At 40.1% G+C, this 25,323-nt stretch overlaps 1 long non-coding RNA gene across 1 annotated transcript; it reads right to left on the bottom strand.

Annotated features, from left to right (window-relative positions):
- Positions 1-5,758: 5,758 nt before the first annotated feature.
- On the bottom strand, positions 5,759-6,984 carry LOC147337400 (uncharacterized). The gene is made up of 2 exons (XR_015124759.1): positions 6,628-6,984; positions 5,759-6,078 (listed from the first exon to the last, which is right to left on the bottom strand). It is a non-coding gene; the product is annotated as an uncharacterized LOC147337400 (long non-coding RNA).
- Positions 6,985-25,323: the final 18,339 nt, after the last annotated feature.

Genomic DNA, 25,323 nt, shown 5'->3' with positions numbered 1-25,323 from the left:
GTAAATGATTTGTCTTGTTTTAACACAGTAAGTCGATCAATAACAATTCTTGAATTCAGATCAAAATTAAGATTTTTTATCTCAAAGTGCACTGAAAAAAAGGTCATGTTGGATTTACTTGATTCAGTAATGGACACTGGTTGCACACAAACGTTTTGCTTTGGCAGAAACTTAAACAACTGAGTTAAATCAACACAACTTATTCATAGTCAATAAACCTGTGCATTTTGTGTTCATAAAACGTGATTAAAACATGTTTAGATGAAGTAAGTTGAGCTCTTGGAATATTTTAATCCTTCACAATTTTGTCATTTTATTTCAACACTATTCAATAACCTTTACCACAGTACTACTTGATTACTTAAATACTACATGTTGTCTTCATATTACATAATGTTCAACAAAGTCTAGATATCATAAAAGTTGAATGGATCTACAACAACTAACATCCTCCTATCTTTATCCTGGTTGCAGGGGGGGGTAGGTTACGAGGCAGGGTACACACTGGACAGCTCACCAGTCAATCACATAGAGACAAACAACCATTTGCATTCACATTCATGGTGAATTTAGAATCACTAATCAACCTAAGCTGACTCTAATAACTGCATGACTTTCAACTGTGGGAGGACACCAGAATACCCAGAGAGAAATCAGTGCAAACTAGCCATATTGTGGATTTGAACCCAGGATCTTCTTACTATGAAGCAACAGTGCTAACCACCATGTCACCAACCCAGGATTGACGAAAAGCTATGATTTCAAGGCTTGATGCAGAATTTTCTGTACGTTTTTGTCCTTGACAGGTTAAACCACAATAAAAAGCAATAGCATACACGTTGTGTGTGTGTAGTTATCCTGCCTCTTATAACTCTAGTGATTTTCCTGCAGTTTGAAATCTCATGTGATCTTGTTAATTTCATGAGTCCAGCAACTAACCACTCTTACTAGATTGTATCAAGTCATCTCAACAAGAACAAATTAAGTTGTTGAATTTTGTACAGATCCTACATGATTTAATTACGTTCAAGATAGAAACATGAAAATTTTGTGTTCAAATTACAAGGTAGACTTTTTTTATGTAACAACCACCCAATTTACTTTTTTCTGTTTACCAAAAAAAGTAGAGGTGGCTGTCTGACTTGACTGAGATGGATGCCTTCCTCAAACCACGATCCAAAGTGTGCAAGACTGAAATCCCGTGCAGTGTCGTGAGATTTAACATTGTTATATCATTGACTACTTCACTCGAACATGATATGAACAATTTAATCTACCCACTCTGCATATTATGAAGTTTCTAAACTATATAGTGACACTTAACTTTAAACCATGAGGCAATTGTGTTAAATACACGCAAGACGCTTACATAAATCCAAGAGCTGGCCAATCACTTTTTTTCAGTGTGAGAAGAAGCCACACTGAAAGAAAAAAAGTGAGATAAGTTTAGAAATTTATATTGAAGACTAAAGAAGAGCAGGCTAGTTTTGTTTGACTTAATACAGTACCTGCAGTGAGTGTTTTAAGTGATTTTCACTGTCCAAAATATAAATGTATTTTTTTTTAATTTCAAGAAATCTCACCAAGTGTGGTCATCTTACTGCACTGGCAAATAATTTGCACTCGATTATAATCTGGATCTTTTCAAATTAAGATTGTTTTCCTTTATATTTAGATTGTTGCAGAGCACACACTGTACAAAGGTTTATTCCATTCAGATGTTGTATGTATCCACTGATAATTTCAGCAAAATGCCAGTCAAACAAGATTCACATACATAACATATCAAGAATATCAACATATTCATGCTGAATCCTGGAAAATAGATTGCTCCAACTACAAAACAACCATCAAGTCCACTTTAACCCCCATTAAACTGTGTGTGAAAACACAACAGATTAGACAGTAGTTCTTCTTGATTCTAACATGGATTGATTTTGGCTTCAAATTTGCAGTTTGTCTATAATCTTCTCTTGTGCTCCAGTCCACACTGGATGTTCCCCAGAACACCATGGTGCTTAGAGCTTGCTGTTGCTGTAAATACTTGGAGCATCTTAGCTAGTGAGGCTACCACGACAGACATCTGGAAACAGGCTAGTCCCCATCAGTAAGAAGCTGACAAGGATGGCTCAGCATGGATAGGTGAGCACTGAGCAGCTCCTACTCCAGCAGACCAGTACTGAATAAAGAGTGGATGGCTGAGTGATGCTCTGAATCCTTCTTTTGTTGGGACTTGGAATGATTAGGATTGATTGAGAGGGAGAAAAAGTCATTATAAAGAAAGGTTGGGACACATATGACAGTATGAAAAGATATGATACCATGTGGTTCAGAACAGCAAGACCATAAACCAGAGGCAAAATGTTTTAAGCCATCCGACATTCGGTGGCGATTTAGTAATGAACTTAAACATGACTGCTATGGTGAGCTCGAAGATTGTTGTGTGAGACTGAAAAACTTTAAACAGAGTAATAACAGTGCTTAATCTGAATAAGGGGTTACCACCCCTCAGAAATAATTTAGCTTCCTGTGAAGGTTTTCAGCAGCTCTTCTGTAAACTGCAGCAGTAGCTTGGCTCTGGAAATCACTGTGTTCTCTTGCTAATTACGCCCATGTAATGGATCCACCTGAGTGAGTTCAGCGCTGGCTGCTCTTTGCTGCAGGCAGGAGACTCCATCTCAGTTTAATGGGGACTTTGTCATTCAGGCCTGCAGCTCCCCGATGCAAACAGCGAGTGCTTAACTGGCTCTCTTTACCTTCCCCCTTCACTCTGCCTTTTATTTTCCTCCCTTATTTCACCTTCCACTCTGCTTCTACTTGAGATTATTCCTGTATCATTATTTCACATTGCTTCCCTTTCCACCCTCCTGACTCGATCCCGTTCATTTTAATTATTATTTCTTCCCGTTTGTCTATATCGTACCCTCCTTGCTCATTTCTCATATTTTTCGGGGTTTAACCAAGGCCTCCTGTTTTCCATATTTTTTTCTCCAGGACTTCTTTCAACATTCAAACTTGATCAATTACTGGAGACCTTCGGTCGGCACCAGACCTGCCGGTCAATAAGGACATTTCAAACATTTGTCAATGTGTTAAACATTTGGGAGACTAAACTGGGGAGGAATATATGAGGCGTGTTGTGATGTAGCCTACAGCTGGGGGTCTGTCACTGCTGTGCTTCACGCTGTGATAAATGACAGTCACAGCGAGAGCCTGGCTGCACAGCTAGGTATTGAAAACCAAAATTTGAATGAAGTTGAAAGTGGAGGATTGACTGAAAATTAAGGAACAAAAATGATGAAAGCTTAAAAGGAAAACCATGGTTCAGATAAAGTTTTAAGCCTTTGGGAATCTAATTATTATGCATTTTGAATTCAAGGTAGAAAACAAGATGAAGTGAACTTTAAAATGAATGTTTGGAATAAGATTACAGTTTGAAAGACGTCACCAATGAAAGGTGGCTTAAATAAAGATTAGTGGTTGGAAGACGCTGAAGTTCTGGAAGGAAATTCAAACAGAGATAATGCTCGGCTGATATTTTATATGCAGTTTCGAATACAATACAAATATAATGGATATGGTTCAAAGGGCAGTTTGGAGAAGTTGTGCGGTATTGACTCAGACCAAACTTGAAGGAATGTTTTTTAAAAAAAAGATAAAGACAAAGGTTTATGTGCAGGTGAAGAGTTTAAAGGTGATTTTGTGTGCATTTTTATTATGTGCCAATCCAGACAGATACAGTCAGCTTTAATAACCGCCACCAAGCAGCCAGAGGCCTCCCTGGCTTCTTCTGTCAAATATGTTTGTTTTGTTTTTTTATCTAAGGTATACAAGTACGTTTAATCTTCCCAGCATCCACAAATGACATTTTAAAGTCTGTGCTCATTTTCCTGGCTGAGAGCAGCAGAAACAGCCAGAAAACTGCTCCCTCCCTCCTGCTGTTTCCCAAGTTTGCATTGACGCTATCCTGCTCGGCTCGGGCTGCAGTTATAGGACTCAATACTCAAAGCCTCTGGCCACTCATCCAATACACATAGACTCCCTGAGTTGGTGCAGTGTGATAATAACAGCCAAAGGTAATGTGCATGCAAGTGTAAATGTTAGAGGGTGTGTAAGCGTGCGCGTGTGTATATTTTGGGTGTAATCTATATTTCTGTTTCGCCAGTTGAGTTGCCAGCAGCAGCAGCAGATTGATGCCGGAAATCGTCAGCTTGCTGGCTGCTTTGAAACTCAGAACAAAACTGCTGCAGAGCTGCATGTACAGTCAAGTCCATATATATTTGGACACAATCTGTGTGTTTTTTTTCTTACCCGTTTACTGAAATGTATTCCAATAATTAATAATAATAATAATAATGATGTATACTTTATTGATCCCCATGGGGAAATTCCTCTCTGCATTTAACCCAATTATGTACCTTGCTCAGGGGTACATCAGGGTAGCCATTCAGTGGATTCAAACTCTATCCCTGCCCTGCCCAATTATAGTTATATAATTGACAAGGACATAATGTGTAGACTCAGCTTTCATTTGAGGGTATCCACATTCAAATTGGATGGATGGTTTAGGAGTTTCAGCTCCTTAACATGTGCCACAAGTAATAGAACAATTGACTCAAAGGTTATTTCATGGGCAGGTGTGGGCAGTTCCTTCATTATGTCATTATCAATTAAGCAGATAAAAAGCCTGGAGTTGATTTGAGGTGTGGTGCTTGCATTTGGAAGATGCTGCTGTGAACAGACAGCATGTGGTTAAAGGAGCTCTGCATGCAGGTGAAACATGCCATCATTAAACTGTGAAAACAGAAAAAACCCACCCCAAAAATTGGGAGTGGCAAGATCTACAGTTTGGAGATCCAGGGGCAAGGGTACCTAGACCCGGTTCGTAGAGTACGCTTGGGGAGTGTGATTGTGTGTACAGCGTCTCTTTATGTCTGTCTCCACGTTGGTTGAGTGTGGAGTAAGTGCATATGAGAGCATGAGGGTGGGAATGGATGTTTGTATATGTGTGTGCCTGTATTTCTGTGTCTATATGTCAGGTTCGGTATCAGACGCCACCTCTCTGGGGACATCTCAGGCCCTCCAAGGTTTGGAGGCCTATCTCCCCTCACCACCAATTCCCCTGCCGGTGGCGGACTCCCTCAGACATCGGTGCGTTGGTGGTTCTTTGTGTCCGGGGATGGGCGTCCAGGTACACACTGGCTCACTCCTTGGCAGCTGCTTATCGGGGCCTGGAGCATGGGGCTCGCTCGGGCCACTTCGGGGGTGGGGTGCCACCGGCCTCTCGGCCCAGGGCTCGGTCACTCAGGCACAGCTGGCTGCCGGCGGAGCTCATGGACGTGTCACTGCAACCCCCCCTGGCTTCTGCTCCGCGGCTGCTGAGTGAGCCCTCATCTGGGACTCTCAGCTCTTTCTGGGACAGTGGCACGGCTGCCCCTCTGTTAGTCTTCCTTGGTCTCTTGTGTTCTGGGGGCCTCTGTATGTCTGGAGTTTTGATCTTCTCCATACCTGCTTCATGCCCTGGAGGACGGGGATGTGCCCCCCCCCCCACACACCCTCTAGCAGATCATTATGTAACACTGGTGGTGCAATACTAGACCTGTTAGTGCTACTTCTTGCCTTCTTTGCATGTAGTACGGCAGTATAGTTACCTTTAACCACAGTACAAGGACAGAAGGGAAATATGGACCAGATCAGACAGGTTCTAGATTCCTAGGAGCCAAGGGTGTATGACAACAGAGGACTTGTACACAGTAGGTGCAGAAAACACAATTGCATTTATTAACAATTATTAAAGTTGTGCACATTTAACAAAAGTAGAGCGCTCTTCTTAAAAACAAAATAAAATAAACCCCACAAATAGTCGACCTAAGGATATATTGTCTTTTTTAAAGTCAATTTCAGTCTTTCAATGTTCACTAGTCACTCAATGTGTTTGTAACCCGACTGGTTACAATCTACCAGTTCATCCGGCTCTTTGGGCTGGGCTCGCCATCCAGTACTGGAAAAGGGATCCTCGATTCTTCTCAGGTCCTCAAAACCAATTCAATCCAAATAAGCAAAGGGAAAAAACCTGACCTGGGGACCAGGCCAGAACACAGTAGTTCAACATTTAAGCTATCATGCCTGTAACTTATTATTACTACTGGTTGCTTGTAGTGCTTCTAAATTTCTTTCAAAATATTCTGTTGTACAACAAATTATTCTCATTTCAAAGGGAAAAAGTGCATAGGAAACACATTTAAAGCAATACAAAATAGCTCAGTAGTGCATTAGAAATACACATTGGCTTGAGACTTATCAAGTTTCAGCTAAGTAAAGTGCAGGTGAAGGCACTTAATTTCACATTGCTAATACTTAGTGTGCAGAACTATAATTAGCACCATGAGAAAAGGGAACATGTGCTAACATAACAACATCGCACAAAACCATACATTATACATCAATACCACAGTAATGTGACATAAACCTTTAAAGAACATCTCGTATAAAGTGCAGCAGACTCAGTGCTAATTGCTTTAGCCTCGGAAAAGGCACTTTCATTGCAAAATGGCTAACGGAAGTTAGCATCGGAGCTAGCGGCAAGTAGCATGCTATGCTAGCGCACGTGTGCTGCCTGGGACTTACCATGCGAAGCAACAAATGCTACACGGGGCTTCACAGTGCTCACGTTGGCTCACGGCCTCTGGAATACAGTATCACTCTTATTATTCTCGCCGAAAAAAGGACTTTCACTATCCAGCTAGCTTCTTCGCCGCACGGGTAAACTGATCTTTCACCGTCTGTGTCTCTGGCGTATCTGACTGGCACACGAAGGCACACACAGGTGTCTGAGCAGCGCACAGACTGGGGGAGGGTCAGACCGGCCAATGATTGGTCGCTCAGTGGATCTGACAAACACACTCTACAGGACTAAGTCCTGCCCCCACACCATTTATACATTACATATACATATGTACATATTAATTAAACTTATGTTTACATGCTTTTTATCAGTATTTATTATAATTAACTTTGTTTTTATCAAATTTATTTATACTTTTAATCCCGTTTTTAACACTGGGTTACAATTACATGAAGGAACCTTTTAAAAAAACAAGCGCGTCCATGCTCACAGGTGTACACACGGGTGATCACACCCACAAACTACACCCTTTTTGGCTCCTACCTCAAAGCACACTGTGTTCTGTTGATCTTATGTGCTGCACAATAATGTTTAATATTTAGTATTTACTGTCATATTCCCATATATCATTGTGATGTTGTTTATTCTATTACTCTTGTTCTCTTCTGCTTGTTTTCTTTTTTCTTTCTCAACAGGTGATCCAGGTGATCGATATATGCATTTTTTTTCTCTGCTTATTCTGTTGGTTTTTGTTTTTTGCCCTTCTCCCCCGTCCCTCTTCTCGGCTGTTTCTCTTTCCCTCTTTCTTTCTCCCCTTCTTTCCCCCAGTCAAGTCTGTCCCGTATTCAGCAAGTGAAAATAAAATAAACAATAAAAGGTGAATCAAATGGACCATTATGGCAAGGCTGGGATGGTCAATTTGGTAAAGTAAATCCGTTGGGCATCTTTCCTCGCCTTTAGACAATAATTCTGATGGCAAAAGAGCCAAACGGGACAGGCAAAAAAAAAAAAAAAAGATCTACAATTTGGTACATCCCGAGAAAGAAAGAAAGAAAGAAAGAAATAACTGGTGAACTCAACAAAGAAAGAAGACCTGGACATCCACGGAAGACGACAGTGGTGGATGATCGCAGAATCATCAGAAAAACTCAGAAAAACTGCTTCACAACAGACGACCAAGTGAACAACACTCTCCATGAGGAAGGTGTGTTGATATCCAAGTCTACCATAAAGAGAAGACTACAGAAAGTAACTACAGAGAGTTCACTGCATGTGCAAGTCACTCATAAGCCTCAAGAATAGAAAGTTTAGAATGGACTTTGCTAAAAACATCTAAAAAGGCCAGCACAGATCTGGAAAAACATAGAGGTCAGAGGTGTTCAGATACATACTGTCTGCTCAAATCCAGCTAAATGCAGTTAAATTGATTGAGCAGAGTTTCATAACACAGATAGACAATGACCCAAAACACAGCCAAAGCAACCCAGGAGTTTATTAAAGCAAACAAGTGGAATATTCTTGAATGACCAAGTCAGTCACCAGATTGAGCCCAACTTAACCCAACTGAGCATTTCACTTGACTAAAAACAGGAACAAACAGGAACTGAAAGCTGCTGCAGTAAAGGCCTGGCAGATAATTAAAAAGGAGGAAACCCAGCATCTGGTGATGTCCATGAGGTCGAGCGTTCAGGCAGTGATTGCCAGAAGAGGATTTTCAACCAAGTATTAGATATGAACTTTTTATTTTCAGTTATTTAATTTGTCCAATTACGTTTGAGCCCCTGAAATGAAGGGAGTGCATTTCATAATGTTTTAGTTCCTCACATTTTTATGAAATCTGTTTGTTCAATCCACTGAATTAAAGCTCAAAGTGTGCACTTCAACTGCATCTGGGTTATTTCATTTAAAATTCATTGTGGTGATGTACACCACCAGAAAATCCTTTTGTTCTAATTAACCTGTCCAAATGTCTCCGTCCGAATATTTATGGACCTATCTACACACGAACAACCCTGAGTATTGGGAACTAAAGGAAAGTGTGTTTGTCTGTGTGTCCACAGGTGTAACTCAAAAGTTTAATGGTGCAATGTTGGATAAACTGCTTTGATAATGAAATCTTATTTGCAGGGTGTGTGGTCACTCTGACCTCATCATGTGTTGGAAAATCAATATGCTGCATGCAATCTGTCAGTTTATGTTCTGTGTTGTATCAAAGGTGCCAGGAGCTTGGATATGACTGCAGAAATACTTTTTTACATCGTTAAAAGCTGAAAGTGTGTCAGGTTTGCAGCTCAGACAGACCTGGGCAGCATAAATACACATCAGTGCTGGTTAACCAGATGCATCACCCATAGCCTATAATGGCAAGTGGAACAGACTGTGCTTTGGAAGGGCCGCATGGAGAAAGTACAAGGGGTATAAATAGGAAAAATTAGTCCTCAACTGCCAGAAGCAGAAGTAAAAGGCAAGATGTACGCCTACCTAAGTTGGATCTAGAGGTTTTGTGGGGAAATCACTCTTCAGAGCTATGAGCAAGGTTGGCAGTACAGTAATGGCAAGGGGCAGAACTATCAGGAACATCTGAGGCAGCAGAAAGAGTCTTTAGATAGCTGATGAACCTTAAAAATGTTACATAATTCATTATCCAATCCGAACTGTACCCACACTTCCAGCTCAAAGCCTTCAGTATTAGTCATGTAATACTGTAATAGAAATAGAACAGAAAGACTGCTTAACCTTAAGGTAAATATAATAAAATATGCTTGCTAATTATCAAGCAGTATGTGATACATGCCCCATAATAAAAAAAAATCAATATCATGTTGTTTGAAAATAGCATGTATTGTTTAAATAAATTAATCCACAAGCTTCAAATCCACCTTGGGTTATTGATATTATACATCCCAAGTTGTGATCTAAAAGAGTTTATCTGAAACAAAGCAGAGGAGACTGCTTTTAGGGTTCATTCTTGATGAATTTGTAGCTTAAATTAAAACACTGATGTGTTCATGTGAAACAGGCATGAAGATTTTCACATTTCTTTTTAGTGGCAACAGTAAGTTGTCTCTGTTCCTATACACTGGCGTACATGAAGTGCTGTCAGGTGGCCCATAGGCCTTTCTACAGTAGCAGGGTATAAATATAAAGCTGTACTTGCGGACAGATGAGTTGCTCCGATCGCATTTTGACTGACAGCGATGCCGCCGGCCCTCTTCCCTGTTAGCGGGGATGCCCTCTGCTTCTGACGGCGTTTGAAAATCCTCTCCTTAGTTCTCTAGGAAGATGAAGAAGAGCTGGTCTGCCCGCAGAGCCTCTCTGCCTCAGGCATCATGTCGGAGAATTTGTTTTGTTTTTCCACCTCACTCCTCTTCTCTCTTTTCTCTGAGAGTCCTTTGCTGCTTCCCCATCTGCAGAAATAGATACAACCTCAGTGGGGTTTGGTGGTGCAGAAAAAAGACTGAATATCAAACCTATCAGGAAAGAGTGGGGTTTAGGATTTAGTGAGCCACTGTTGTGCTGCTGCTTCTGTCTCAGAGCATGTGTGTTCGCTTGTTAAATAAAAGGTGGAAACCACAAAACCAGACTGACTTTATCTGTATTTGAAATAATGAACTCAGCCCTTTGCAGAAGTTACTAAAAGATACACAAGGCTATGATAAGCCACTAATAACATGCACTTTACACCTTACTTCATTTTAGCAGTGCAAGTGAGTCCCATTAAAGCTACATTTAACAATTGTTTACCAAAGATTAATAATAATTTGAGATTATATGTATAAAAACACAGAAAAGGAAAAGAAAATCTGAGATAAATAGAAATAATCAGTGCATCACAAGAAGCCCTAGCAGCCTAAGCCTATTGCTTAGGGATCCAGCCCAATAAGCTTTATCAAAAAGGAAAGTTTTAAAGTTTGAAGCCTAATCTTAAAAGTAGTGAGGGTGTCTGTCTCTTGAATTCAAACTGGAAGCTGGTTCCACAGAACGACCTGAAAGATGAAGGCTCTGCCTCCCGTTCTACTTTTAAACATCCTAGGAACCACCAGCAGTCTGAGAGTGAAGTGGGTGATACGATACTATGAAGTCTTCAAGGTAAGATGGGCCTTATTATTCAAGATAATATGCTTGCCCTCCAATTAGTAAATACCCAAAATATTGCTGTAATAATATTGCTAAAAATCCAAGAAGTGAGTTGTTAAAAGACCTTTTGTGAAATTAACAGTGATACCTGCAAAATCAAATAGTGCAGAAGTGCCCAGATATAACATAATATAAGGATGTTGACAGCCATAATAAACAGACAAGAAAAGCTGTCAAGCACCTTAACACTGACCTGTTTAAGTAGAATCAGAATTAATATCAGAATGTCCTTTTACAAGTAATGTTCATTAAAAATTCAGTAGAAGAGGAATTTATCTGGTGTTTAATTATCTTTTGCTCCCAGATGTTGCTGAAGAACCCAAGTGTCTTCATGAAATCTGCAACATTCAACAGTGCGTTGCTTTTGTGCTGCCAGTCTTTTTTTTTGTGCTCTTCTTTAAAGTCTCATTTCAGACTTAATACCCTTCATATCAAACTGTGGCTGATCTTCCTCTCTCCTGATGCTAATACCATCAGAGACACAGAGCATCTGTTGAAAATCGCCCACCGGACCTTCCACCTCTTGGCATTCTTCTCCTCGCTCGACCGTTCACAGACTATTAGAGCGTTTATGCCGCTGGTAGAGAGGGAGCTGCTGAACTCATTTCACAGGTTAATTAGAACAAAAGGATCAGCCTTGCACCGGGCGAGAGGCTTTCGATTATTGAAAGGTTGTGGCTCGCTCTCCTCCCTTCAGGCCGCCAGAGAGAGGACAGAGTATATTGGGCTTCATCACTGCTAAATGCCACCTATCAATCACCTGATCACGGCTGGCTGCCATCATTAGCGTCTCCTGATTGAGAGGTAAGCTTGTAATCATCCTCAGGCAAATGGAGAGTGAAAATATTAATACACTGCATGTCTGCTGGAAATGAAATGACAAGTTGGGTCAACTTTTCAAAATGAGAGTGAATGAGCAGACTTGAGGAGCTGAAGAGTTAAGTGTTGAAAGAGCCACATAAAGGACCAAGTGCCATATATAAACACAGTACCAGATACTATAATAACTCACTGAGGTTTATGTGATCCCATAAATTTGTAAATATCACAGATCAACTCTCATTGCAGCATATCGTATTGTGGCACAGAAAGTGCATCTTCAAGATAACAGATGAAGATGAATAGCAACAGAGAGAAGTGGAAAAGTATATAATGTCATATTACTGTGGAAGTCCTTCAGGGAAAGCAAGGCTATTGTGCTTGCCCAGTGAAATCTGTCTTACTCTTTATCCTATCTCCTCCCATCACCTTGAACTGGTCAAGGCAGATGGTGGACTTTCTTTGAGCCTGGTTCTGCCAGAGGTTTCTTCCTGTTAAAAGGGAGTTTTTCCTTCCTGTTATTGCCAAATGTTTACTCAGAACAGGTTGTTTGATTTTTGTGGTTTTCTTTCCATTATTGTAGGGCCTTTACGGTAGAATATAAAGCACCGTGAGGCGACTGATGTTGTGATTTGGGGCTTTAGAAATACAACTGAATGGAACTGAACTAAGAACTGAGAATTAATTAATGTGATCTTTCTCCTTACATCTAAAAGATTTTCATGTCCCACAAAGAATCTCATTTTGTCTGTTTACATCCATCCTATAAAAATAAAATGCCATCTTGTGGCACCATATTTGGAAAAAAAAAATCACTTCCTTATTCCTTTTCCATTAGCCAAACTCAACACTGACAGAAGGGTCTACCTGCATATTCTTTACTGAAACACTTCTGCAACTAATGTAAGCCCTATTTTTTGTTCAGTACTGTTTCTTCAATAATTTTCAATTAATTTTATAAATCAGGAAATTATCAAACAATGAACAAAAACAACAAAAACAGGACATTTGAAAAACAAATGCATGTGGAAGGGATTGGATGTGAGCCCCACTGTCTGATTGTGGAGCAAGTACAGCATGCACCGCCACCTGCATCTTTGATGTAGTTTGTAAATATCTCACTTTATTCAATAAAAGCAAAACTATAAATTATGCTGACAATAAAACGTAATTGGGAAAACAAATCGTATAGACCTGGGGTGCTTTTTATTACATTAACATATCTCCTTGCTTCCTTCCCTTCCTTCTCTTGTCTTAGGTCCTCCTCAGTGCTCATGTTTGTGAAATGCCCTCTGCATTCTCTGTCAATATTTCACAATAAAAGTTTTCCTCCTTCTTAATATATTATCATCCTAATAATATACAAAGGAAAACAATATTCTGCATACGACTGAACAGTTCAAAGTAAAATAAGTCATTTCCTCCTTTGCAGGATCTATAAAAACTTACCCTGGGGGCTCAAAAACACTGTTCTGAATCATGTGACCATTTGACTTTCTCTGTAGTGTTTCATCAAACGGCCTAAACAAAAGGTCAAGAGTTCACAGAGAAAGAAAGAAAGCTCACCTTCACTGCCCCTCTTCCTGCTCTTTATAGAAAAAGCAAAAGGTTTCCAATAAGTACAACAGATTCTTCTGAGAGGTGAGAATGTGACCATGAGTCACAGCCCTAGACTTCACAAAAGCTTCAGCTCCAGTGACCCTCAACAGTACACAGAAACATCTCTTTGCACTTTCAAAGAGCCTTCATATTCACTTTTCATTAACTCTCTGTTTTCTTGGTCTGTCTGTGAAATGATGAAAATCAAAGAAACATTCAGAAGTCAAATGGAGAATTGATTCAAGCATATATCTCTGTTGGCCTTTGAGGATTTTTAAAAAATCTCTTTAAATCAAATACAGTGAAAGAAATGCTTTGCAGATTTGCATATGATAAACTGGGGAGAAAGAGACAATCAGAAAAAACTACAGAACAAACTACGACCCTCAAAAAAGGCAGTCAGCCAGTTATTCCTGATTAACCTACAAACCGAGTGTACTGATGAAGGTATTACCTGACAGGCGTCAATATATTGCCAATACGTTTTTAAATAAAAGTGTAAGAATCCTGATTAGATGTGGAATTCAAACATTTTTATTCAAATGTTGTACCGGATAAATAAATCCTGATGTCCCTCTCTACTGTCATACACACCAATCCAAACACGCCAGCAGCCACACACTGGGATAAAATTCAAACTGTCATATAATAAGAGATGAAATAATCAAAATTCCATGGGTTCATCATGAAATGTGAGTTACTATACATTTCCTGCATGCAGTAAGTAAAGCTGTCTGAGAGGAGTTGCAATCATCTCATTTGTGCGTCCAAATTCAAATAGGACACATCTCCCCTGAAGAAACCACACCTGAAAATGATATTAATTTTTAGTCGTGCTACAACTTTCTCGCAGGTGTCTCTGGTTGGTCTCACTCCATCACATCCTGCTGGTTGACAATCGATTTACTGGAAAATAAGAGGAAGAGTTTCCAGCCAAACAGAAATAACAGAAATTCCTTTTCTTTGGTTCAGCAGAACATGTTCTGCTTGACCAGTGAGACATTTTCTCTGAGATATTACACACCCTCTGAACTTCCCATCAGTCACGGCAGGATGAGGTTTTCAGCCTCAGAGACGATGTCTGGAGCCAGAATTAGGAAGTTAGTGACGGGCTGGACTCGGTCGTCATGGATGTCACACCTAATCGCCAGAGAGTACCAGACCCTCTAACCCACAACCACTGGAGACCACATGTGCTGTGCAAATATAAATAGATGTCCTCTTCTAGGTGAGACAACAGCAAAAGCTGTGCCACAGCTGTGTGCGACTGAAGCTCTCACCATAGAGACTGGAAGCACAATTAGCAGCGATGGTCGTGTGATGTGAAAACAGGTGTGATGGTGCTGCTGTAAACTGTGCTTCAACGATAAATAAATGCACAGAAGTCATTCTCCTGCAGATGATTCTTCCTTGAAACTTTTGCATCCTGAAACAAGACAATTTAATTTTTTTTACATTTCTGCATAATATTAGTGCTTATTTTATTTGCTTATTTATTTCCAACCTGCATGAAGATACATTCAACACAGCTATACCAAAATGCAGGTGCAGAAAAGTGTAGGAAATGCGTACTTCATATGACCAGGCAAGAGGCTATTATAGTATTATAACACTTATCATTGTATTAATTTAATTTCACAATACTATGATTCTTTTTTAAAAGTGTTCCATATAATGCCATCAACATACTATAACACAATATATAGGAAGTTTAAAAAAAGGTGACAAGGAAATTTTTTTTAACAGCAGCTGTCATTTAAACAATAACACACAGAAATGTAAATAAAAACACAGAAGGAAGCAGGGAGGGGGACACTAAACTCTGTGCACACAAACAATAGATAGAACAACAATATGACTAAAGACTCTGGCATCAAATCCTGAACACAACTTCAGAGCCCTGGCAGTACGTGCACCTGTCCAGGTTAAGCCATAGCCCGGTCTAAACCATAAAAGAACGTGATATTGTACATAATATGAGTCTGTATGATTCTAATATTATCTAGTTTGTGTTCATGTGTGTGTTTTTGTTGTTTTTGAGTGGGTTTGGACAGGATTTAGACACTGATTAACCTCTGCATTAAGAAAATGCCAAACCAAAACCTGTTGGTTTGGCAATTTCTTCTGTTCACCTGATAAATATCACAGAAACAAGAGACAAGATTCACGACCGCTGCTCGTGCATTTGTTTTATAACTCAAGATGAAATAGACCACTATGTCAATATCATATATTTAAAGTTTGTCCATGATGCTGTAAGGGCTTCTGTCATCTGAACAATATTACCAGGAATATACCATCTCAGAGTGAACACATTTAATAGTTGGTTCATGTGGTCACATTATGTTATATATGTGTGTATTTTATCATTGCTTATTACAGGCACACTGGCTTGGGCTGAACTTACTGTGATGACGTATGTCTAAATGTCGTAAAATGCTTTGAATTAAAAGGAACACCAAGACAACTTCTTTGATCCAAGCTCTCCAAATTAATTGGTTAATATAATTTTCCTCTACCTAAAATAAAAAGAATTTTAAACATAAAAAAATTAGATGAGAATATGAATGTTATTATGAAAGAATGAAATCTACTTCTAAACACAATTAAAACATCTGGAACCTTGGATATAAATGCTCGCCTGCTTTTATTCCCTAGTCTTAAAAGCCTCCAAATTCCATGTTGAACTTTTCGATTAATGAAACAGTCGAATACTTTCAGTGAGCAATGACGAAGGGAGGGAAGGAATCATCGTGCAGGGCAGCTGGATTTTCCATAAATGTATTCCCTATGAGCTGCGACTGGATTGTCCTGTAACTATCCGAAGCGTCCTCTGTGTTTCTGTGACATTTTGGAGTCGTGAGTGTTTGAGGCGGCTGTGATTTAAATGCTGTTATTTGTTTTTCTTTAAAGCAGCAGCAGAGTTACAGGGCACTGAACCAGAAAATGACATTTTAAAGTCATCTGTAGCTTCTGCAGAGACTTGTGCCCTTTCCTCAGCAGGGTAAATATTAACACCATCAACGCCTTCTTCTTTGAAAAGACAACACATTAGGCAAACTGAGGAAGGCGGCAGTGAGACTCTTCTTTTGTATGCTCCTCCGTGCAGGGGTTATTAAAACAGCTAAATTGCAATAGTGATATTATATTTCTTGGATATTTATTTAAAAGTTGGCTATGTGAAGCAAATGAGAGACTAAAAAATTATCATGTGAAAATACGAATTCCCAGGAACACCATTTTGAGCACCCACCGGTGGCTTTCACGGCATAAATCATTTTCATCATCTTGATGCTTGTTGACATTATTTTTATGAACAGATTGGGGGTTTTTTTCTCGATAAACTACTTGATGCTTTTGTCAGACATCATAACTAAATACATAACACTCATCTAGTTTCACAAGGGATAGTGGTGTACACTTTAAATCACAGTTTATCCATGTTTATCCACATCCACAGCTAAGGATAGTTTAGAATCACCAGTTAACCTGATGCATGTATTTGGACTGTGGAAAGGCCACACAGGAAGCAGCTGAAGAGGTGGGAGTGCTAACCACCCAGGTACTGACTCACCTGTTCATGAATTGCACGCAACAATGTGGAAGGATGTTTCTTTCACCAAAGTTTGTGTCTGTCTGTTTTGCTTCCCTCATCCCCAACCGGCCACAGCAGACAGTCGCCCCATTTCTAAGCCTGTTTCCGTCCCGTTGAAAGGGAGCTTTTCCTTCCCACTGTCACCAAAGTGCTTGAGGGTCATGTGATTGTTGGTGTGGGTATTATTTCAGGGTCTTTATCTTACAATATAAAGTTCCTTGAGGCCACTGTTGTTGTGATTTGGCACTATGTAAATAAAGTAAAATTGAACTGAACTGAATGTCACCTTTTTCACAGTTCAACATTAATTTTCTCTTCTTGTAAGATGTAGGAAATTACACTAAGCTGGATTTTTAAGATTCATTATGTATAAATATTAAAATTATAACAAGCAAGCCAAGCTGAAGGCACAACCAATCTATAGGGAAATATCCATGTGTAGGCATTAAGACAAACTTTGAACTTCATGTGGCTGCTGGGCTACATGAAGTTCAAAGGGTTGTGCGCTCACATTTTGGCTTTGCAGGAGGAGGCAGGGCATCAGTATTGCATCTGTAACTACTGGTTAAAAATGATTCCACCAGAACAAGATGCCTGTCCATATTTTGCCATGTTTTGGCTTTGAACACATACAGCAGGAGAAAGCAGTGACATACTTATTGTTCGTCTTTACACTCTACATTCTCCCACACTTCACTGACCAGTACCACTTCTGTCTTTAACAACTAAGTGGCAAAAATGCTCAGCGGTGTCAAATGGAACAAAAGCTGCCTGAAAACAATGGTTCACAAGGAGAGGCAACTTCAGAAAAAGGCAGCGAGATGGACTCTTCCACAGACTGCAGTATTGAAAACACAACAGCTTCAGTTCAGGAATTTATTTAAAACGATGGAATTACTGACTTAGAGGCAGACATATAGGCAGCAAAAACTGGAATAAGTAAGTTACAGCCTGATTTCAAAATGAGAGTTAAACACTAAAAGCTGATTTGGAAATGGAACACAGGTGAGGAGGGTGGAAAAGTGGATCTGACATCTGGTTAGTGGGCTGGGAGTGGCAGAAGACATGGCTTAATAAAGTGAAGAAATTGCATTACTGAGAGATTCAGAGGCAACTGCAAGACTGGTTTGGACTGAATGCAGCATAACTCCTTTACAGTATTAATATGAATTCACTGGATAAACTCTGCATTTTAAGGCTGAAACTTTAACATTATTACCTTACAAAAACGGCGCAATACCTTTATTTTCAATCTCAATGTTCAGTGTGGCTTGTTTCTAAAAGCACAATTTCTGCTATTTGGGTTGTGAATGCCAGAAAGAAGATTCTGATCTCAAGAGACGATCCTGCTAAAATAAAGGTCAAGTAGAAAGGAAAATAAATGAGTGTGGACGGTTGTTGCTGCCGTTATTTCTGCTGCACGTGTAACATGTGAAAGGTCTAATTTGACCAGCCTCGTGTGTACGTTCACATCTCTCTGGGAGACAAACGGGTCCTGACTCTTTTTTTGCCAGAGGTCACGATGCAGACACTTTCACAGATTTAGGGGAAAAAAAAGAAAAAAGCACAAATCCTCATTTTCTGTCTTAAAACACAATTTAGCACGGCACTTAGTGACAAAATCAAACCAATTCCTGCCAGGACATCCTGGTTGTCTTGACCTCACCATCGCCGTCTGCAGTCTGCCTGTCACATATAGTTGTTTTGCTGCCTCTCTGCCTCTTTGCTCGGCACTGATTTGCCCCATTAGACGAGCATATGTGTGGAATGTGCTGTCGATCCCAATCAGTTGATTTGGAGCTGGGCCTCATCTCCTCGGGGAGCTGCCTCCTCCTCCTCTTCTTTCCAAAAACAGCTGTGAAGTAACTAAATCAATTTTCTGCAGTTTAGTACTTCACACTTTTTGAGTGTGAAGTACTAAACTTTTTGACTCGATGGCGCCGGTGTGCATGGCTGACCGTCTGCGACCTCAACTGCGCTTCGGCGTAGTACTCTTTGTTATTTTATCCTTGGTTTTATGTTCTATAGGCGATTGTACGCTAATAACTTATGATAGAGACACGCTCCTGAATCTTCGGTTCTCCTGTCCTCAACGTCTGGACAGTTATGGGGCTATGGGTGGTGCCACTCCTCTGCCGCCCGTCTCCTCCACCAGAACGACCTACTTACCTTTTCCCTTTCTGCGTAGGAAACGCTTCAGGAAACGGGGTAGAAGGAGTGGTGCCCGCGTTCGCGTCAAGGCTTATATTAGAGCCATGGCTATGGATTACCCTTCTGCAAGTCGTGAGCTGTCACGATTTATCTTCTACTCCAGGAGCTGCTTTGCGGCTAAATTGTTAAGTCATCGCTGGATATGCCCTGTTGGCCCTCATACCTATCCTACCTGCCCAGTGGCCTATCACTCTGCTCGGTCTTGGATTACACCGCCTGGCCGCGGTGTTCAACACAGCAATCTAAACACCCTGCGACGGGCTACCGCTAATGACCTAGCTCCTCGGACTCGGATGGCTTTATTTAATGTTAGGTCTCTTTCAAATAAGGCCTTTCTCTTAAATGACTTTTTCCTTACCACGGGACTGGATGTTCTATTTCTGACGGAGACATGGACTTCTCCGGGTGAGTTTATCCCCTTTTCTGAGCTTCTCCCTCCTGACTGTGCCTTCTTTAGCTCACCAAGGCTCACTGGTAGAGGTGGTGGCCTAGCCTCGGTTTTTAAAAACAAACATGAAGCACGGCTGCTACCCTCCCCAACCTATTCTAGCTTTGAAGCCCAGTTATTGGAATTGACTGCCCCTCGGACTACTCTGTGTGTTGTGGTTTATCGTCCGCCTAAATACCACAAGATGTTTATTTCTGAATTTGCTGACTTCTTGGGATCCATTCTTTTTAAATATGGTTCTGTTATTATTTCTGGTGATTTTAACATTCATGTCTGTTGTATGGATGACAAATTGGCCAACGATTTTCTAGCACTAACTGCTTCTTTTAATCTTACCCAATGGGTGAATGAGCCTACCCATGTTAAGGGCCACACCCTTGATTTGGTTTTTTCATACGATGTGGATATATGTATTAAGGAAATTAGAAACACTGGACTTTCCGACCATTCTCCGGTTATTTTCGATCTTGACCTTGGCAACACCGGATCACGCTTTGAGGCTCCTCTTTGTCCTACGCGTACTGTGAATGCCGATACTCTGTTGAAATTTTCTAATTCTTTTGTGAACTTTTCATTTACTACGTCAGACTGTCTTACCCCACATACGCTTGAGAATTTCGCCAATACTCTATTAACTACATGTTCCTCTATCCTTGACATTGTAGCACCGATCAGAATGAAACGCCCCAGAACCTACTCACAATGTTGGTTAAATGATTCTGTTCGTGCCTTACGACGTATGTGTCGACGGGATGAGAGGAGGTGGAGGAAGGATAATCTCCAGTCATCATATGACACTTTATGCGTTAGCCGCTCGAAGTTTCAATCAGCTGCCAGAATGGCTAAAGCTGCTTTCCTATCTAAAATTATCACCACAAATGGAAACAACCCTCGAATTTTATTCAAAATTTTCAACTCTGTGGTAAACCCCTGCCCCTTTATGCCTCTGCCATGCTCCCCGGGCCTTTGTGAAAAATTTTCAAGTTATTTTTTGGATAAAGTCGCATCTCTTAAATCTACCCTCCCTTTGGTGACCGACCGTATGCCCACCCCCAATTGTTCCACTACTTTTTGTCAATTTGAACCCGTTTCTCTCTCTACTCTGAAGCATCTAATTGAGAAACTCAATAATACTAATCTTGTACATGATGTTCTTCCATCCCGTATAGTCAAGGATTGTTTTAGTACAATTGGACCTTGTCTTTTGTCCATATTGAACTCCTCCTTGCTGTCCGGCTATGTACCATCAGCTCTTAAACATGCCATAATCCAACCTGTTCTAAAAAAAAGTAATCTTGATCAAAATGATTATGCCAATTATAGGCCGATTTCCAAACTTCCCTTTGTGGCTAAAATTCTTGAGAAGGTAGTTCTGCTTCAACTTCAGACCTACCTGGATGAGAATAACATTAATGATAAATATCAATCGGCCTTTAAACAACACCATAGCACTGAATCAGCACTGCTTCGAGTTTTTAACGACCTTTTACTAATGGCTGACAATGGACGCCCCTCTGTCCTAGTGCTATTGGATCTTTCATCGGCATTTGATATGGTTGACCATAACATACTATTGGCGAGACTAGAGCACACTGTAGGCATCAAGGGCACCGCCTTGGATTGGTTTAAATCTTACCTCTCCGATCGGCTCTCTTCGGTTCACTTGGCTACCTCCTCCTCCTCCGCTGTACCTGTTTGCTGCGGTGTTCCCCAGGGATCTGTGCTAGGCCCTACCCTGTTCTCACTGTATATGCTTCCTTTAAGTGTCATTTTGGAGAAATACCACATTGCCTTTCACTATTATGCTGATGACATCCAGATCTATTTTGAGCTGAATGATGATCTAGCTATGTCCGTGAGTAACTTTCGAGAGTGCATGTGCGAGGTCAAGCAATGGCTTCTGGCAAATTTTCTTATCCTTAACGATAAGAAAACTGAAATTATGATCTTTGGCAGTGACGCTCTTCGTGCCAAACTTCATGATGCTTTTGGTTTTCTCACCAGTTCTTTCCCTGACACTGTTAGGAATCTGGGTGTGCTACTTGACAGCTCATTTAAACTTGACAAACAAGTATCTGCTGTCGTTAGATCTAGTTTCTACCAACTTCGCCTTATTTCCAGGGCCAAACATTACATCCCGCACAATGACTTGGAAAAGCTTATCCATGCCTTTGTTACGTCACGACTAGATTACTGTAATTCACTTTATTATGGTCTCCACTCTACCCTTTTACATAGATTACAGACAGTCCAGAATGCCGCTGCACGCATTCTAACTAAAACTAGGAAGTTTGCTCACATCACTCCCGTCCTTGCTGATCTGCACTGGTTGCCTGTGAAATCTCGTATTCAATTTAAAATTCTGTTGTTTACTTTTAAAATTACTAATAACACAGGGCCAAGTTATCTTAAGGAACTCTTAAATTCATATCGTCCTACGAGGGCCTTAAGATCCTCCTCACAGTCATTGTTGGTTCAGCCCAGATCTCGCTTGAAGTCTAGAGGTGATCGAGCGTTCGCTCTAGCTGCACCTGAGCTGTGGAACAGTCTCCCGATTGGCATCCGGGCGTCTGATTCTATTCAATCTTTTAAATCACGGCTTAAAACATATCTGTTTGAACTTGCTTTTCCTACCAGTTAATTTCTCGCCTTGCTTCTAGTGTGTTGTTCAAATGTTCTAATGTGTCTGGTTGTTTTGCGTTGTCCTGTGCTGTCAATGTTTTCCATCACTGTGTTTGATGGTTCAGCTTTACAGCTTTACTCTGCTATAGCTCTGTGCTATAGTTTATTCTTATTAGTGGTTTTTACCTGTGAACATAATCTCACACTTATATGACTCTGACGTTATAGTCTTAATTATTTTATTATTTTATTGTTGCGTTGCCTATGTCCTCTATCACTGTGTATGATGGTACAGTTCTCTTTGCTACAGCTGTGTGCTATTGACTGTTCCTATTAGTGGTTTTTACCTGTGAACATAATCCCACACCTATATGATTCTGATGTTTTAGTGTAAATCATTTTATTGTTTTATTGTTTCATGTAAAGCACTTTGGCATGCCCCGGGCTTTTAATGTGCTCTATAAATAAAGATTGTTGTTGTTGTTGTTGTATACAAGGCCATTTTGATTTTTAAGCTCTGACTTTAATTTACTTTTAATTTACTTTAATTACACTGATTTTCTTCTCTTTGTCACTATTTCTTTTTTCAGAGATTATTAAATGCTTAGGTCTTACTAAGACCAAAAAAGTGGACCACATCAGTCCAGCTCTGAGGTCCTTACACTGGCTGCCTGTCCGTCAGAGGATAGACTTTAAAGTTCTGATGCTGGCCTATAAAGCTCTGAATGGTTTAGGACCAAAATACATCAATGACCTCCTGACCCAGTATGAACCATCCAGATCCCTCAGGTCATCTGGATCCGGTCTTTTATCAGTTCCCAGAGTCAGAACCAGACACGGAGAAGCTGCATTCAGCTTTTATGCTCCTTATATCTGGAACAAACTCCCAGAAAGCCTCAGATCAGCTGAAACACTCAGTTTATTTAAATCCAGGTTGAAGACTCACCTGTTCTCAGCTGCATTTGAATAAAGCACCAAATCCACACTTTAAGCTTAAATTTCAAAACTTACATTTAACTACTGATTTTATCTACTGTTCTGATTTTATCTGTTTTGATCTTATATACTGTTGTTTGTTTGTTTGTTTGTTTGTTAATTAGTTAGTTAGTTTATTTGCTTGTTTTAATCAATTTTAAATCATGCTTTTTATTTGTTCTTGTTTCTAATGTCTCTGTAAAGCACTTTGAATAACCTTGTTGTTGAATTGTGCTATACAAATAAACTTGCCTTGCCTTGCCTTAAATGTGTGTCATCCTTTTTTTAATATAAAGAATTCAGTTTTTAGAAGGAGCATTTTAGTCCACCTCTTTGCAACTTAAGGAGTCCTAAAGGGCTCCTTAAGTATATAATTTGACCCAGTGAGGTGCAACATCCCTGATTTTGTGCAATCAAGAGCACTAAATCCAACTTCACACAATCTGTCTTTACACCGTAAGTGCTGCTTAAGTAGGTCTTAGGTGTGTCTCAATTTTGATACTTTGGTAAGTACGCATTCAAGCAGTATACTAGGGTAACAGTGAACTATTACATCATTTTGACAAGTTCATAAAACATGGTGAGCTGTGAACTAGCTTTACTGCAAAAAGTCGTACTTTTCAGGAACATTTGCAGCTTGCTGTGCCTCTGACCAACAATGAGAATAAATAAAACATTGCAGCACAAGCAGAAATCAAACAACACCACAACAGAGTGTGCAGAGTATGGAAACAAATCCAGCTAGCTGCTACAGTAGCTAGCACTGCCAACATCATGCTGCTGACAACTTTTTTATGACTTTGAGTAAACTATCCGGTTACACAGTAACAATGTTCAAACAGGCTGTCATTAAAACCACAGCCTTTGTCACTTAAATGGCTTAAAAGGCTCAAAGTGTGCCAAGAAAACATTCCTCTCTCTTCTCTGTCCGCCAGTCTGAACTGCTGACATGAGGCTTGTTGGATTCTTGGATTCATATGGTTGATGTGAGCCTACTGTTTGCAGCCTCAGCAGAAAGTGATGAGGGTACATTATTTTTCAGCTGTCCAGTTTTGTTAAACCTGTGTCCTCGGCAGCTTCACATTTGTGTTTCTCACTGACAGGACCAGAATCGAACACCTGAAAATCAAGGAGATTGCAAGCTTCAGAACTAATCACCACAGTCAAAGCTAACATACTTCATGTGTGAGACGAAGATTAATGGAAGTCCTGAGTTGTTTTCTGTGGAAGTTCTGCTACACAATTGGGCAATTGGATAATTGCGCAAGGATGTGTGTCTACTTCTTTACGACTGTCTTTTACATGTAAGACTTCTAACATTTGCTTCAATTTTCTTTCCTTTTAAAACGTTTAAATTTCCTATTTTCTGTGTCTCCAACATTATTTATTCAACCTTTTCCCCCTTACATCTTTATTTTCTTCTTGTCATCATCTGCTTTGTACTTGTTAGATAGATCTTAAAATTCAATTTTGTTTTATTTCAAAGCTAAAATACTCTTCAGCACACCAAGTAGTTTGAATGTTTTTATATTTAAATACTGGTAATTGTTGGGTTTTTCAGAAACGAAGCTGTGGAGATGCAGACTTGATTTCACTTTCTGATTTTTTAAGAGGTGAAAGGTTTCTGCCTTCACACTGAAGCAGTTTACTGTGTGAATGTCTAACTCGAGTTTCTGTGTGCAATTAGAGTGTGAGAAAGTGAGCAAGTACAGCATGTCAGTGGCCTCTTGACAAAGTTGCCATTGGCAGTGCGGCTCCTCATCATCTTCGCATCGGGATAAAATGAACCCATGAGACCGGTGCCCCCGAGTACCTCAGTAGACTTAATTTAACAGAGTTAAAATCAATTTCTCTGCCTTCTCTTGGGTCAAATTAACTATCTCCTCATATGAAGAAGCACCAATGACTTGACAGCTCGTCCAGATCCCAACTGTGTCCGTCTGTCTGTCAGCTGGCAAATGGCTTTTCATTTTTTGTCCAATCTCCGACTCTAACTTGGAGTGTGAGCTGCCCGCATGGTGAGCTTGGATCTGCCAAGAAACTGACTGGATGGTGATGCCACTCCTGCTTCTCCCCATATCCCAGTATGTTTTGGTTCACAGTAATTGCTTTATTTTGTTGAGGCATGCAGCGAAGATGACACTGAGATGAAATCGAGTGTTTCACTTTGGAATAAGTGCAACACTGATGTAAGACAGTGCTGATTTAGGCTGAAGTTAGTGAGGTCACAGTTTTCTCTGGCAGATTGGACTTGTTTTCAGAACATTAAGCTCTCAATTTATGTAAAAATAT

This window comes from Aulonocara sp. 'chitande type north' Nkhata Bay, linkage group LG2 (assembly GCF_057382095.1).
Source record: "Aulonocara sp. 'chitande type north' Nkhata Bay isolate Kocher_YH1m ecotype deep benthic linkage group LG2, A_spYH_male_GT1.1, whole genome shotgun sequence".
Taxonomy (NCBI): domain Eukaryota; kingdom Metazoa; phylum Chordata; class Actinopteri; order Cichliformes; family Cichlidae; genus Aulonocara; species Aulonocara sp. 'chitande type north' Nkhata Bay.
Note: the sequence above shows the minus strand (reverse complement) of the source record. Positions and strands in the feature narration are given on the sequence as shown.